Source organism: Paroedura picta, chromosome 6, assembly GCF_049243985.1.
Source record: "Paroedura picta isolate Pp20150507F chromosome 6, Ppicta_v3.0, whole genome shotgun sequence".
Lineage (NCBI taxonomy): Eukaryota > Metazoa > Chordata > Lepidosauria > Squamata > Gekkonidae > Paroedura > Paroedura picta.
The window spans coordinates 78,662,704-78,679,383 of record NC_135374.1 but is presented as its reverse complement, the minus strand read 5'-3'; the positions used below and the strand labels follow the sequence as shown (position 1 = coordinate 78,679,383).

The 16,680-nt window shown below is 41.6% G+C and overlaps 1 protein-coding gene and 1 long non-coding RNA gene across 3 annotated transcripts in view; one reads left to right on the top strand and one right to left on the bottom strand.

The window, feature by feature from the left end:
• Positions 1-12,042, top strand: part of LOC143840132 (uncharacterized) — a 59,445-nt gene extending 47,403 nt beyond the window's left edge. For both annotated transcript variants that reach the window (XR_013232041.1, XR_013232040.1), the window contains one exon: positions 10,830-12,042. This is a non-coding gene — a long non-coding RNA (uncharacterized LOC143840132). The remainder of the gene's footprint in view (positions 1-10,829) is intronic.
• The window catches only part of ARHGAP6 (Rho GTPase activating protein 6), a 251,129-nt gene that overhangs the window by 228,431 nt on the left and 6,018 nt on the right, over positions 1-16,680 (bottom strand). The gene's annotated exons all lie outside the window — the stretch shown is intronic.

Below are 16,680 nucleotides of genomic sequence, written 5' to 3'. Positions count from 1 at the left end.
CACTGTCTGCACAGATTAGCACTGTCCCCACCTTCCCATCAAAACAGACACCCAGAGGCCAGGCTACCTGTGGAGGGGTGGGCTGCCACCTTCTCACCCCCCACATTTTCCAAAGGCTGGGCTGGGAAGGCTGCAGGGGAGTACTTTCTCCTTCCTATCCCTTCCTCCACATCTCCCAAAGGCCTGGCTGAGTGGGGAAGACCATAGGGGAAGGCTACCTCCTTCCCACCCACACCCTCACCCACATCTCCCAATGGACAGACTGGACAGTTAAGACTGAGGTGGGGTATTGCCTCCTTCCCATTCCTCCATATCTCCCATTGGTGGCACATCCCCAGGGAGGGCCAATCAGGTAGGGACTCAGTTGTCTGCATGCAATTTGAACTGATTGGCCCTCATTGGCAGAGAACAATTTGAAAAGATTCGCCCTCACTGGCAGAGTGCAATTTCAATGGATTGGCCCTTATGAGCCAAGTGCTCTCTCCCTATTGGCAACACAGCCCCAGGAAGGGAGTGAGTTGGCTGAGTGCAACTTCAACTTCATAATATTTAGTGATAGTGATAAGCCTTACTATACAGAAGAGAAAGTAGAAGCAACAGCCATTATATTTGTTTGGGTATGCCTATTCAGATATAGAAACAGGGAACTCTAGTTCACCTTATCTGCTGAGGAAAGGAAGAGTTGAATAACTTATCACGGGAAGGTAATATACCAGTATATGGGAAATAAAATGATTCAGCTTCCCTCAGCCACATGACCTCTCTGAAGTTAAAATTAGACTGTCTTCCACCACCCTTTACACTTGAACAACAAATGCAGATGCCACTGCCACATCTAATTTAGCCCCAAGACAAAGATTAATTCATGTTATGTACCAATAAAGATAACCAGACAGGATTTAAGGATTTATTAAGCTCTATTATAAAGTAAGATGACTCATAACATGGCTGTCATTGAGACCTGCTTAATACACAGTCCGGGTTAAATAAACAAAGTTTGATCATGACTGTTAGCAGCAATGTTCAGCTGCATTCAGTTACTGCATACACAAAGGTCTAGCTGGATGAATATTCAACATTGCTTTCAGCCTTATGACCCTTGGACTCTAGTAGAGGAAATTCCATAAGACCTCTGTGGTTCAGCTCCCTATGACCTCTCTGGAAGGGAAGTTTGTGACCAATGATATCAAAAGGCAAGTAAAGAAAAGTGAGGAGTGGTAATGGTGGGTCAGCCAGACAGGCTGTGTAAAATCAAAGCCACTCTGATAACAATAATGGGAAAACTTCATTTAGCTCTGAATTATTCATGGCAAAGGAAAACAAGAGCAGCAGAATTTCAGGATACTATGATTTACATGTCAAAAAATATTTTAACAATTAATTGTCTTTTGTAAAATACACACAGATTTCCATATTTGTAGATAAGAACTTATCGAGTTACCACAACCTTTCTAAGCACAAAGTCTGCATACAAATCCATACAGTTTTGTCACATTTTTCTATACTTGCATATGTGGACATGCAGTGACTTTACACTAATTGCTACTTACCATGAAAATGATTGCTGAGACTTCCTGCCTACTAAATGCTAATCATTGACTAACAACAATATAGAAATAAACTTCCCTTCAACTTGTTAAATGAGAAGAAGAATGGGCGGGGAGGGGGAAGGGGAAGGGAGGAGAAAAAGAAAAAGAAAAAGAAAAAAGAAAAAAGAAAAAAGAAAAAGAAAAAGAAAAAGGAGAGTTGGTTCTTATATGCTCCTTTTTCTCTACCAGAAGGCATCTCAAAACAGCTTACAATTGCCTTCCCTTTCCTCTCCCCACAACAGACACCCTGTGAGGTAGTGGGGCTGAGAGAGCCCTGATATCGCTGCTTGGTCAGAAGTTTTATCAGTGCCATGGCGAGCCCAAGGTCACCCAGATGGTTGCATGTGGGGGAGAGCAGAATCAAACCCGGCTTTCCAAATTAGAAGTCCGCACTCCTAACCACTACACCAAGTCAACATCTCAACTGAAAGAAAAAAAATGATAGGCATATTACAAGCTAGTGTGGCATAGTAGTTAGGGTGTCACAATAGGATCTGGGAGAACCCCATCTGAATCCCCACTTGCTGAGTGACCTTGGCCCAACCCCAGACACTTTCAGCATAACCTAACTAACTCACAGCGTTGTTGAGAGGGAGGAGAATGAGCTTAGCACTCAGGGAGAACATAAACAAAGTCAACAGATAAACTAGAAGGTGTAATACAGAACTAACACTATTGACTATGTCTTTAGCTTAAGATACAAAATCATTTGCATATTTTGTTTAGATACACAATGACAAAGAGGATAAAAAATTCAGCAACTGCCTTAATTGAATAAAGTTTGTTTCCCAAAGAAAAGCAGACAAATTCTACAGTGCCCTGCAGTTTCCAGCATCGAGATCCTCCACACAAGAGAGAATGGGTTGGCTTATCCCTTGGCCTAGTTAGTTGCTTTGCAGCTGGCAAAAAGAGCACGGACAAACAAGGGCATAATAAATTATTATTTAATCTAGCATTTTCCTGGCATTATCACTTGTTCTTGAAGTCAGGATCAAGCTGGGAGGATTTCTTTACTCAGCGTTTCCATAAAATCATCAAAATTATCACTGCTGAGGGACAATCAATATTACAAGAATCTCTAAACACATGCAGCTGCTACCACAAACTGAGTGGTAAGATGCACCACAGCTCCTTAAACCTTTAGGTCAGATACAAGAAATATTTCCCATATTTGCCTATGCTGGCATTGGTAACTAAGTCTGCTTCCATACAGAGAGTCCATGCCACTCTCATTGCTCTGCTACAAATGCAGTTTACCCTTTATTTTCCTTGCCTTTCCCCCTCTCCCAACAAGACAATTATGTTGGACTTCTTATCTAAAAGAAAAAAATAGTAAGGACTGGAATACTAAAGCTTGATAACAATCCCCTGAATTCTAGCATGGAAATTCAGTTATTACCATTTCTTTAAACGCCTCCAGTGGCATGACACTAAAGTAGCAGCCATGGGGGAGGAATGAAAGAAAAGTGTGCCAGCATAAACAAAAACTTTAATCATGTACACCTTTCCATGCAGGCTGTCCAATGAAGTTCTTGAACAGTACTCTTCCAAAAAGTGATTGGAGGTTGTAGAAAAAGCACTTTTGAAATGTACAATTGGAGTATGATTAGATCATGTAATGTAGAGGGGGGGGAAGTGTTGCAGCTGGGTACCTAATCCCAGGAAAATACTCTAAATGGAAGCAGCCTAAAATAAAAGGCATACTAGTATTTTCCCTTTTTGTACAAGTTTCACCATGTAAGAAAAACTCTCATGAGACTGGTCCAGGAGACAATAAATGAAAACTACTAACCAGAGCTAGAATCAAAATAGTAGGATAAGGAATTCCTAGGAATTCCTAAATCCAACCATGATTCTGTTTAAAGCTCAAATCAAAAGTCACCTTAAAAGTTACATAGTTTTTTCAATTACCTACACTGCAATATGAAAATGAATATATTGATAGCATATCAGTAATAACTTAAGGAACCATATCACACACATTACAGTCAAAAATACAACTATATTCCATCTAGCAATTTTATAAAGTTTACAATTTTGATTTACCAGACAATATTGTCTAAAACAGTGGTTCTCAACCTTCCAAATGCCGCAACCCTTTAATACAGTTCCTCATGTTCTGCTGACACTCAACCATAAAATTATGCAAGTGTTCTTTCACAGAAATTAAACCGAAATTGACCAGTGGCATGAAGATCCATTGTTCATGATTGTATATAAATTAGTTTTTTCCCCAGGGTTTCTCAGTTCAGTTCTGCCTCTTGTCCCACCAAGCTGCGCCCCCGCCTGGAGCACCTGGCAGGAGACTGTGCTGGAGGTGCTGCTGGAGCAGCTGGATGAGCGTGGGCCTCTATAGGAGGAGCGGCAACAGTGGCAGTGTCCCCCCCCCCCCCGGCCAAGCTGCTCATCCTGCTGTAACCCCTGTGAAAGGGTTGTTCGACCCTCAGGTTCAGAACCACTGGTCTAAAAGCAATACAATTACTGCTCTTCAAAATCAATAAGTCAATGCTCCATTGTACTGCTAGAATTCCTGATGTTCATAGACTAGTATGTATATAAGGAGGCTGGAGTTAGTTACTTATTCCTTATTCCCTGTTCCTTATTTGTGAAATTATTCAACCAACAATATGTAAAAGAACTCTGAACCCCAACATAAAGTTTGGACAACCACATGTCATGCACCCCCATATTCAGGGAGGTTCCAGAGATGTTTGTTCCAAGGAAGACACAATGAAAACTCTCAATCTATTACTAATATAAAGACATAGGAAACGTTCGAAATCAGTTTGCAGCACAGGCATAGAAAACATCAGAATTACAACACAGCCTAGTTTCCAGCAATAACAGATCATCTATTGGTGAAGAATGGAACCACATGATTGCTTGACATCCATATAAAGCTATACTATGTACTCAAAGTTAAAAAACAAAACTAGTTCAGTTCAAGAATAGAAATGCCATTAAGGACTCCAACGGTACACTAGCTTGAGAAAGTTTTGCTTTAGGACTGACAGTCTCCTTATGTTCACAACAGTAGTTTGCCTCTTAATTGCTGTAGTTGTAGAAATATGAACCCAATACTTTCCACAATCTCCCTGTATAGCTTTATAAAAGGATGTAGAAGGCAAAACATATGATAAGCCTGGGAGAAGGGAGGAATGTGTTATAAAGACATTCCAGTCCAATCTGCCACCACATAAAAGAGCTAACTGCTGATGACTTAAGATATTCTAAGCACAGAGAGTAACAAAGCAGAACACTGCTTTGAAGAGCTCCAGCTTGCTGTAAATTTGGGGGCAAAAAAAATAATCCCAGGGACAACTCATGGTCTAGGCTCCTCTTAACCAGAACCTGTCAACAATCTGCTGTCTCCAAATGTAACATCCAACACACAACCTTCTTACGAGGAACTGCAGTCCAGGTCCCTTCCATAGGCATGTACTGGGTGCACTACAACTCCACAGGACTAACTGTTCCACTGCTTACCGCAGCACATGAGGAGGGAGAAATGTGACCCATGGACAGTCCAAAGGAACTTTTGCATATAGGCAACTGCCAAGTATGCTGGTACTTTTCTTGAGCCATTTGGGGGGGAGGTGAGTTAAAAGCTGTAAGATACTAATGACAGTACATGCAGGGAGGAAGTTCATATAAAATTTTAAGAACCACTGTAAAAGTTTAAAAAATCAGAACAAAATTTATCACGACATCCAAGAAGGCTCAAAGCTCCACCTGGAAATAACAGGGTGGGTATTCAGTTATATATGCAGAAACAACTGGCATCTGCAGTAACCAGTGTGTATAAAATATGGGTATTTAATATCAAGACCATTTATTTCAGTGGGTCATATGTTCTGTGTATGCTAAACTAAACTGCAGCACTAAACTGTTACATTTGAAATGTGCAAAGATTCTTTAGTTCCCCTCCCCCATAACAATAAAGGATGTCATGTTATATAAATCTTTGGCCTGATTTAGCAAGACGCTTTACACAGCATTTGCTCTGAGATACCATGCTGTCTTCCAAGTACAACCGTAGCAGTGCAATTACCCAGCTACCAAGATTTCATCTGAAACAGCTCAGTAATACCACACTGCTGTGAAACACTGCTTGTGCAAGGGCAATGTGGTAAGTAGCACAAAATCACTAAGCTATAAAACATACATAAAAATATTTGCAAGTATGTTCGTCAAAGCTTCATGTAACTGCATACTGCATATGAGAGAGGGGGTTAGGGGCATTTCCAATTACTCAAAACAGTTAAAACCTTGGACGAAACAAGCAGCCCTCACTCAAGATTCAGAAAAGAAATGTATTCAAAAAGAAATTAAACATGTCATTTGTTTTTAATATGAAGGCAAATCATGACTGGGTTATCTTTCCTCTTGTGTTCAATCCGTCATATATGTTTTCATTATATATGTATTTGGGTGGAAAGGCAGCACGGAAATGTTTTAAATAAATATTACATACAGGCACCGATCTCTCTAAATGAGCATTGATAGTATCGCTTATGAAAACACCAGAGGGATACCTTGGATATATTTCTGTAGTGTCTAGGTTCATTTGGGAACGTTACTCAATAAATTAGAAGTAATGTCTCCTATGGGAAGAAAATGACATAACAGAATGAAAAACATTTCCTGTTGGAGGAATATTTTTAGATTGTTTAGAACGCATGGAGAATAAAAAGAAATAGCTGTATAACTGCTCGCTAAAGTCACTTGAAGATTTCAGAAGTTTCTTAACAGGATTTTTAAAGGGATATGTTTTCTTTCATAATATTAACTAGAGTGCCACTGGAAACAGACAGCAGTCACGCAATCACTTTATTTAACTACATTATTCTTATATTATGTCAGCATAGGCAAAACAAATGCAAGTCAGCCTGTCAGGTTCTCATTACCAATATACACTTATCTTTAGTAAAAATGAAACCACCACAACAATTAGAAATGTGACTAATTCAATCAGATTATGCTTTCATTTTGTGATGGCCTTGGAACAATTTCGCTAGTTTTTAACATATTTTTTAAATTTTAAAATTTTTGTCAGGTGATATGACTATATATGGTCATGTTGAACTGCCCCCCCCCCAAACGGCCAATTATGGTTCTGGAGGAGATGGGGAGGGAAGATGCACTGGCCATGCAAATCCTTGTTGGCTAAGGCTTGTTGTACATGGTAGCAAATCATAGAATCATAGAATCATAGAGTTGGAAGGGGCCATACAGGCCATCTAGTCCAACCCCCTGCTCAACGCAGGATTAGCCCAAAGCATCCTAAAGCATCCAAGAAAAGTGTGTATCTAACCTTTGCTTGAAGACTTCCAGTGAGGGGGAGCTCACCACCTCCTTAGGCAGCCTATTCCACTGCTGAACTACTCTGACTGTGAAAAACTTTTTCCTGATATCTAGCCTATATCGTTGTACTTGAAGTTTAAACCCATTACTGCGTGTCCTCTCCTCTGCAGCGAGCAGAAACAGCATCCTGCCCTCCTCCAAGTGACAACCTTTCAAATACTTAAAGAGGGCTATCATGTCCCCTCTCAACCTCCTTTTCTCCAGGCTGAACATTCCCAAGTCCCTCAACCTATCTTCATAGGGCTTGGTCCCTTGGCCCCAGATCATCTTCGTCGCTCTCCTCTGTACCCTTTCAATTTTATCTACGTCCTTCTTGAAGTGAGGCCTCCAGAACTGCACACAGTACTCCAAGTGTGGTCTGACCAGTGCCGTATACAATGGGACTATGACATCTTGTGATTTTGATGTGATGCCTCTGTTGATACAGCCCAAAATGGCATTTGCCTTTTTTACCGCTGCATCACACTGCCTGCTCATGTTTAGTTTACAATCCACAAGTACCCCAAGGTCTCGTTCACACACCGTGCTACCTAGAAGCGTATCCCCCATCCAGTAGGCATGCTTTTCATTTTTCTGACCCAGATGCAGAACTTTACACTTATCTTTATTAAATTGCATCTTGTTCTCATTTGCCCATTTTTCCATTGTGTTCAGATCTCGTTGAACTCTGTCTCTATCTTCCGGAGTATTTGCCAGTCCTCCCAATTTGGTGTCATCTGCAAACTTGATGAGTAGTCCTCCCACCCCCTCATCTAGATCATTAATAAATATGTTAAAAAGTACCGGGCCGAGCACCGAGCCCTGAGGTACCCCGCTACTCACCTCTCTCCAGTCTGATGAAACACCATTGACAACAACTCTTTGAGTGCGGTTCTCTAACCAATTCCCTATCCACCTAACTATCTGAAAATCCAGATTGCAGTCCTTCAACTTATCCATCAGAACATCATGGGGAACCTTGTCAAAGGCTTTACTAAAATCCAAGTAAATGACATCAACCGAATTTCCCCGATCCAGCAAACCTGTTACTTGGTCAAAAAAAGAAACTAGGTTGGTCTGGCAGGACCTGTTGGAGACAAATCCATGCTGACTTCCTTGGATCACCAAATTGTCCTCCAGATGTTTGCAGATCGCTCCCTTTAATATCTGCTCCATTATCTTCCCCACAACAGAGGTCAGACTCACTGGTCTGTAGTTTCCTGGGTCATCCTTCCTCCCTTTTTTGAAGATCAGAATAACGTTTGCTCTTTTCCAGTCCTCCGGGACATCTCCAGTCCTTAAAGAGGTTCCGAAGATGATGGACAAGGGCTGTACAAGTTCTCTGGAAAGTTCTTTGAGTACTCTCGGGTGCATTTCATCTGGACCAGGGGATTTGAACTCATCCAGTGCAGCTAAATGCCTCTCGACAACCTCTCTATCCTGCCACCCAGACACTATCCTTTGGCTACAGCCATCTCTAGATGTGCCTAAACACTTTGACCTGTGGGAAAAAACTGATGTAAAATAGGCACTAAGCCTTTCTGCTTTCTCTGCATCTTTCATTAGAGTTTGTCCATCTGCACCCAACAGTGGGCCTATTGCCTCTTTGACTTTACGTTTGCTCCTCACATAACTGAAAAATCTTTTCTTGTTACAATGGGCTTCCCTGGCCAATCTTAGCTCACTCTCAGCTTTGACCTTGGAATCCAGAAGTAAGTATTCTCATTTTAACTTAACTGCCAGGGGGGGCAGAGAGATGGAGCAGCATTGGCCTGCTCCAGCTGTGTTTCTGGCACTGGGAGGTGGACAAAACAGAGCACCATACACATGCACCAGCCATGTCTCTGATGTTGGGGTGGGCATGGGGATAACAAAGCAGCATAGGCCTGCCCCTGCCCTGTTTCTGACATGGAGGGGTGGAGGCAATGGAGCAGTCTAGGCCTGTCCCAGACCTGTTCCTGAAGATTCCCACTGCAGCCTCCCTTTGGTAAGTAATACAACATTGGTAGCCACCCAGGGAGCAGGTATGGTTCTGTTCACAAATAATCTGAAAATATTTCTGTGCTGTCACTTCTTGTGCTGTGGGAGTGGCCTGCTGATGTCACATCCAGTGGCAGTATCTGGGTGATGTCACTTCTGGGGGACTGTAAATGAAAAGGAATGACTAATGCGTGTCAATTTCATACATTTCTAAGAGATATATGCTTCTTCAAACAGCTACAAGCTCAAATGTAAAGTGGAATAGCCAGTTTGGTCTATCAAGTTTTTATCCACATTATATATGAGATTGTAGCCAAATAGATATTTGAAGGAGCATATATCTATGAGAAACATGAAATTGACACACAATACAGATTTTATTCCTTTTCTTTGTTTACATTCTGGTCGACTGGTCTTCAGTTTTGGACTTCTAGGGGGAGTGGCAGGAAGATGTGTAGGGGGTTGGACTAGATGACCCATGAGGTCCCTTCTAACTCTATTATTCTATGATTCTATGACATCACTTCTGGGGTTTCTCAAAGCCTGAAGAATGTTTCAGCTGGATCCCAAAAGTAAAAAGGTTAAGAAGACTGAGTTAGATAAAAAACATTTGAATACAGCCTCTCTTCTGTTTTGAAATCATGACATAAGAAGCAACATGCCCTCTTGCTCCCACCATTAAGACAAGAATAAAGGACACTTACAAGATTACCAATCCCATTAAGAATTATATTAGGAATAAATGTCACCAACAAAAGGCAATGAGTGCTAAAACAAATTATTTAGGGAAAGCTGTAGCCTAACATTGTGTCTCCAGACAATGTCTGCATGTTCCATTAGCAGCTGAAAAGAAATGCAAATATATGTGGCCCAACATTGGAAGTTTAGCATTTTCTACAGTGTGGGCCACAACTCCAGTGCATCCAACAGAATTAGTATTCACCAGGCTGAGGATGAATAGGTCATGGGGACTGCAAATACAAGTATGGATAACATCCAATTTTCTTCTTTGAATAGCTATGTTTTCCATTTGTCACTATCAGAACGGGGAGAGAAAGATCTTTTCTCTGCTTCACCTTACATTAAACTGCACAGCACAAAAATTGCCTGCCTAGACACTGCTTGAAATTCAAGACAGATTATCTTATGTATGACTAGCTTCAAAGACCGTTCCTAAGAATGGGCCTCGAAAAGGCCCCCTCCCCTGGCCACTTGCCAGGCAGCTTAAGATGGCTTTGAGCTGCAGCTCGAAGCCGGATCAAGTGGGGCGGGTGGGGGCTGGCCAGCTCATTAGCAGGCCCAGGACAGAGCTCCTTAGCAGGTAGTCAGCAGGCCGGGAGGCCCTCATTAGGAGGCCCTTCTTAGCAGGGCAAGAGGCCCTTGTTAACAGGCCATCCATCATGGAGCTTTGCCCAGGGCCCTCTCCCCTTACCTGCTGCTGGCTCCAGGCACTGAGGCACGTCTGAGAGCAAAGAGGCTAGAGTCCAGGGATGGAGAGTGGGAGCTACAATGGCAGTGCCCTATTCCAACTCGGACACCCAGGAAACATTCCACCCCCTAGGCTGTTTCACAAATATTAAGAGGAACAATGGATAAGGATTTGTACTTAAATTAGAACCTACCTACATTTTAATAAGTAATCTCATTATAATCTTAGATCAAGTATTAAATTGGTAACCGTATATGCACCTAGAGGCAGCTTGGTGTAGTGGTTAAGAGCAGTGGCTTCTAATCTGGAGAGCTGGGTTCGATTTTTCACTCCTCTTCCACATGCTGGGTGACGTTGGGCTCATCACAGCCCTGTTAGAAGCTGTTCTCAGAGAGCAGTCCTGTCAGAACTCTCTCAGCACATATATCACAGGGACTATTTCTCAAAAAGCATCCTAACACTCCTGTGTATGTTCTTTGCTATTTCAGGAAAGGGTAACTGGAAAGAGGCAACAGTGGCATGAAGAAGTAGAAACAGAAGAGTTGTTCCTCTCCCCACAACAGACACCCTGTGAGGTGGGTGAGGCTGAGAGAGCCCTGACATTACTGCCCGGTCAGAACAGTTTTATCAGTGCCGTGACGAACCCAAGGACACCCAGCTGGCTGCATGTGGGGGAGTGAAGAATCGAACCTGGCTTGCCAGATTAGAAGTCTGCACTCCTAGCCACTACACCAAACAGACCAAGAATCAGGGACCAGACCCTATAGAAGATTAATCTTTATTCTGCAAAAGGTTCCAGAAAGAATTGGAACAAAATTACAAGACTTCAAAAGGGACAGCCAGTTCAAAAAACACTCTGCTTGGACATAAAATGACAACCCTCTGGAAATATGCTGTATTACTTCACATTGATGACTGGATAGTTAATGCTGCAACTCTACCTTGCTAGAACATCAGGAAAGCACCAGGCAGAGTCCAAAATCTGTAGTTCTGTCCCAGCAGATATAACGGCTCCTAAAGACCACCGCTGGCTGTTAATTAGAGGTGATCAGAGTGGGGGCGCTTGGGACTGTCCTGCTGAAACATCAGGCTCAGGTTTTTTTTTCTCTCCATGGACAAACATGTGCCCTTGGTGACAAAGATTGTATTTTACCATCTTGGGCCTGGCAACTGGCTCCCTACCTGTCTCATACTTTGCCATGATAATTCAATCAACAATCACCTTACGATTGTAATGCAATCTATGCTGGGCTTCTTTTGAAAATGTCGGACGGTGCAAGGGGTCCAGAATGCAGCTACCAGATTGCTGACAGGAGTGTCCTGGCCAGAGGATATAATAAGCTCAAATTGTTGGTACTTACCTTTAAAGCCCAGAATGGCCTGGGATCCTCATACTTTTAGAATTGCCTCTCCCAGCATGATCTCCCGCATCTTTTCTGATCATCTTGGAATTTATTGAAGTCCATGAACTGCCTGCCTTGTGTCACCAAAGCAAGGGCCTTCTCAGTAGTTGCCCCTGCCCTTTGGAACCATCTGCCCTAAGAAGTGCATCCCTTGCAGGATCTCCCTATGCCCTGCAGGGCATGCAAGGTTGCACTTTTTCAGGTGGCCCTTGGGTGATTGTCATCCCAGGCAGCTGGTGTGCTCCAGCTATGTCTTCACCATCCACACATCCTACCCTGCTTGATGTTGGACAGATTTTAAAGGGAATAGATTTTTAACAGTTTTATATTTTAAAGATTACTTATTTTAATTGATTTATTTTATATTCTGTTAGCCACCCTGAGTCCCTTTTGGGGGGAGAAGAAGCAGGAGATAAATCTCATAAATAAAGTATTTTGCTTTAGAACCTCAGGGTTAGTTAAGAGCTTACTTACAGCAGCAAAAACACATCCAACAGAAGATGCAACTATATCACTCAGGAATAGGAGGTCCCAATTTAGACTGCATTAAAAAAAAGAAGTCAAAGATTTCTGAGATTACATAGAAGGTTCTAGTATTGTTACCATATCCTGGAAAAGGGGTGGGAAAGGTTTGACTTCTATTACTTTTTCTAAAATATTACTTTACAGCAAGATATGATACCAAAGGGACTTTAGTCAGAATGCTACCCACTGTGTAATAACAGTTAACAAAAATGTTTCTTGCTGTTTCTGAATGCTTTTGGAAAGGTGACTAGCTTCCCAAAAGGCAAATTTAACAGCTTATGCGTAATAGCTGAACAGCAATTTGCTAACTTTATTCAAACGATTAATCATTTCTACAGCTAATACTATAATCCCCCTCTGGACATGTAAACCACAAGTGTACAAGATATATATGAAAGGATAATTTACTCTGAAACTGAACTTCTTTAAATGTGTGTGTGTGTGGGGGGGCTTAATAAAAGGAAAATGAAGACAGCTGTAGTTCTTATGCAAATTAGCTGTTCTCAGGCTACAACTGTAAGCTTTGGGGAAATAGTTCTTACCTAGCTCACAAGGCAAATATTCAACATGCAAACACACACAAAAAACCCACTAACAAAGAAATGCTACACAATCTAAAGGAAATAGGGAAGGAATGAAATTTACAACAGGCTTCTCCAGTTTTACTATTACTTCTAGTGCCAATATCATTTATACTTACATCACAGCGTAACTGTAAAAGTATAAGGAATTATGTCACTCACGTTCCGAGCTTTTAGGAAACCATTGGCCCTGTAGTAGCCTCTGAGGCATGGGAGGAGTGACTTTATCTACCCAGCTATTAGTTTACCCTTTCAGCCCTGCTCTATAACAAACATAATCTGGTAGCTTCCCCCACAAGCCCATGTATTGCTTTCCTCTGTGAGAGGGCACTATTACACACTGAGAAGCTACAATCTAATTACAAAACTCAAGCACCAGGTAAGGCCCCTCCTATACAGATAAGATTGCCAAGGGACTTGCAAAAAAAAGAGTGTCCTGTCTCTTTAACAGGGGTTTTCATAGCATGGAGAAAAAAATCTAATTACACTCACTGAAGCCTCTATAGAGGAACACAACATTTTTTTCTCTGCAGGCAATATACAGACCTTGAGGGGGAAACGGGCAGTGGTTCATGAAGGCGCACTCAAAACTATACACCTATGCATACATCCCCAGCTCTATTACCCAGAGATGAGGAAATACATTCTCAAAAAATAGTACGGGAAAAGGTACCTGAAATACAAGAACCACCTTGAGAATCTTTGTGTATAATGCTGTTGCGGATCTATGACAAGGATGTTGCATACTACTTTTTAGTGACAGCTTCTATACCCCCATTTTGCCTCAGAGAGGTTTAAGTGCCTGGTGTTTTCAGTGTAAAGTGACACTCCACTCTCCACTGGGCCTGGAAATTTACAGGAGCTACCGATAAGATTAGAAGCAGGAAGACCTATACATATGAGGAATAAAGGTTTCAGCAGCATTGCTTGGCAGAGATCTCCCTCCCCCCAAAAAAGATTTTACATGATATTAATGCAAAATTTCCTCTTGCTATACTAATGCTGTCTTCCTCCTATAACCCTTCTGATGATTGTTCATTTTACTTGTTCATTCCTTGAACTCGCTCTGCCACTGTTGCTTTCTTTTAATCCTCCTTTAAAACAAAGTGGTACCAACTAAAAATGGCATCTGCTAAAATCCCATTTTCCTGGACCAAAGGAACCTAGAATCAAGTTTCATATAGTTGTTCAGAGTTTTATGAAAGCACCGATATGCTCTGTTCAATCCTGACACAGGAGATTTTACTGTGTGATCCTTACCCAGTCATGATTCCCTTAAGTGAATGTACCATCCAGGCTTGTCCCTAACAATAACTACTACACTTGTGAAGTTTTTGTACCTCTCTAAATGCAGGGAGGTGGTAGACTTGAGCAGTATCCAAAGGCTGTGGGGGACTGGATAAAGATTAGTAAATTTAATCTAGATAAAAATAGAAGATCTGTGTTGCACCATGCTATGCTCCCCTTGAAAGAGAGTACTCCAGGAATGCTCCTGCATTCTCAGTGGCAGCAGCAGCAGCTAGGAGCATGTGAACCTAGCTCAGAAAGTTCAACACCTGCAATGTGGCTGTAGAAAGAGGGTAAAGACTCAGTTTTGATAGCAAAGATCTTGAATTTTTACTTGATCATCAGGTAGATATACTAGCAAGTTCCATGACCAGTGTTTAAAATCCACCCACTCTGCCTTGCTCTTATTCCTGTCCCACCATCATCTGGGAGGTATGTAGTAGCACCCAAACAATTATTTTTGCTTTGGGACAGTTGAGTATTTACCACACTTCTATGCACAGCACTTCCAAATGTGTCTTCTTGGGTCCATTTCAGCTATGGCATCGAAATAATAAATAACAGTCCTACGGTCTAAAAAGAATACAGTTCACTGGTCTCTTTGTCAGCCTGCCCACCATCAAAACTGCAGTTTGCCTTCAAAAATACTGTGTAGGTCCACTGTCAACTCTCTAAGGTGTTTTTGACTCAGGGACAAGCATGTGTAGTCTCCCTATGGCTGCTGCAGCCATACAGGGCAGAGACAAGGCAGGTGCCCCAGCAGTGGCTACACCTGCTCCCCTCTGCACCACAAGGGCTTTTTAAAAAATCTACAGCTGGATGTGTCAGAATAATAATACAAGTACCAGCTTTCGTTTCTAAAAGTCTCTAGCCTTCTCAGTGCTGATATTTACTCCTATAGATTTTTTTAAATTGGGAATTCAGAGAACTTGTCACACACACTGCTATAGCATTATGTCAATATTCAGTTGCTTAACAATATGGAAAGCACTCCCCTCCTCCGTAGTAGGGGAAGAAACGGGCACTGCTGGGAAGGTGCTTGCCACATGTGGGCAGGATTGGGAAAATCCAAACGCTCCCACTCACATGGGATTTGTTAGGATCTTCCCCAAAACTTCAGAGGAAAACAGTTTGGGAAAATTCAGGAAATCCCAGGAGTACAACGAACACATCATCATCATCATCATCTAGACTTATTTCCCGCCACTCCCTGTAGGCTCTTGGCAGGTCACAGTAGTCTGGTCCCCATTAAAATACCCATTAAAAGACTTTAAAAAACAATCCCAACATGGCGGAAACTCTCATTCTTCCCACCCCCTGCTATCAGAGCGGCAGAGAAGAGAAAGCAGAGAAGAAAACTGGTTTCCCAATAGCTTCACATTTTGGGCAAATAATCTGTGAGGTAATGTCTCACCTAGTCTGCTCCTAAATCCTGCACTTACACAAGCTGGAAAAATCTTGCTTTAGTCATAGGAACTGCTGCCAGCTCTATCTGTGACCACACCGCTATCACATTGCCCACATGTTCAGTTCCTCTCTCCTATCAATCTTTAAAGCAGGCACTTTCTTTAAACCATGACAAAGATGTATTAATTCTCATGCTTTCTCTATCAACAAAGAAAGTTACACTATGGCAAGACAGGGATCAATTGCTCATACTTCTTCATTAAATTGAAAACACTGGAATTCAAGAAATAATCTATTGTATTATCTTAAACCTCTGATTGAATTATTTCAACTATATGAGGCCATACTGAGTTTACCTGCAGGTTCATGATCTTGGTGGGTATTCTATATCAAATTAGAAAGCAAATTCATAGTGTCAGTATCCCACTTTGCATTCTTGCTATTTATCAACAGCCATCTAGTTTTAAAAAATGGGTTAGGGAAGGCTCTAATTGTAGCAGTCTTTAAACTCATGAAATAGAATTTCAGTTCCTTTTGTATTACTTTCATATCTATATAACTAAGTAATGCAGCTTTTAAGTATCCAAGTATTACTACTTGTAGTCATCGTCACCACAACAAATACATATCCATTCCACTGTTAAGAATATTCACTCGGGAGTTGTACTTCTCTTTCAATCACCAATTTCCCTATACTTTTTCCCCCTCTGAGCTGCAGGATGGCTTTTTAAAAAATGGTAATTGATATTGAACTATGGTCCAATAATGTTATGATCATCTGTTGCCAGGATATACTAATTGTCAGTTTTCTATTTTTTAGAAGTTTCTAGCTCTGCTTATTGTGGAAATACAGAAGGAAAGGCCTTCTGTGAACTGAAGTGAGCAGTGGAATGAGGGAGTAATCTCACCATGTCCTTTATATGAAAAGCAAAATCACAACTTGCACTATTTTTCAAGCTTCTGCAGAGGAGTTGCAGCCTGTACAAGTCAGTTGACCATACAGAGACCATCCAAATATGCACCATAAAAAGCCAAATACTACTTTCTGCAGCCTCTGTTGTGAAATACAACTGATCAGAGCAATAAATCTAAGGCAGCTGTTTTATTTTGGAATGACTTTTCACGTACTAATAGAA